Source organism: Panulirus ornatus, chromosome 18 (genome assembly GCF_036320965.1).
Source record: "Panulirus ornatus isolate Po-2019 chromosome 18, ASM3632096v1, whole genome shotgun sequence".
Lineage (NCBI taxonomy): Eukaryota > Metazoa > Arthropoda > Malacostraca > Decapoda > Palinuridae > Panulirus > Panulirus ornatus.
The window spans coordinates 7,541,388-7,542,068 of NC_092241.1; positions in this window are offsets into that span (position 1 = coordinate 7,541,388).

Sequence of the window (681 nt, forward strand, 5' to 3'; positions counted from 1 at the left end):
AAGTCTGTTGAGTGTACCTGGCGAGTTGTATGGGAGAGTGGTGATTGAGAGGAGGAGGGTGGTGGTGTATGTATGTATGGAGGGAAACGTATGGGTAGACGGTGTGTTTGTGGATCAGGTTTTGATGGGAATATTCTGTGTGAGGAAATTTCTTTGGGAAGATAAAGTCGTACGTGGCATTTATGGACCTGGAGAGAGAGAGAGAGAGAGAGCGTGTGATAAGGGGTTGACTGAGGTGCCTTGCGTAAGGTGTTACGAATGTAAAGTGTGGGAGGAAAGCTGCCAGATTTTGTGAGGAGTTTTTGTTGGGGAGACTCAGGTATAGGTGCGAGTCAGAGGGGAGGAGGATGAGTGGTTCCAAATGAGGCCGCGTCTACGTCAAGAAGTGTGTGGTGATACGGCTGTTCAGTCTGCTCGTATATAGGGGTGATAAGGGAGGTGAATTACGAGGATCTTAAACATTAGGGCAGGGCTACGGTCAGGTAAGCTTTAGGGGGGGGAAGGAATGTGAGGAGAGTCAGTTGCTGTTTGCAGATGACGCTGCCCTGGCGGAAGATTGGAAATAAAAACAAAACACCAGAAGTTGGTGACTTTTTTGGGGAAAATTGTGTGTGTGTGTGTGTGTGTGTGTGTGTGTGTGTGTGTGTGTGCGTGTGTGTGAAAAGAGGATGTTGAGAGTTG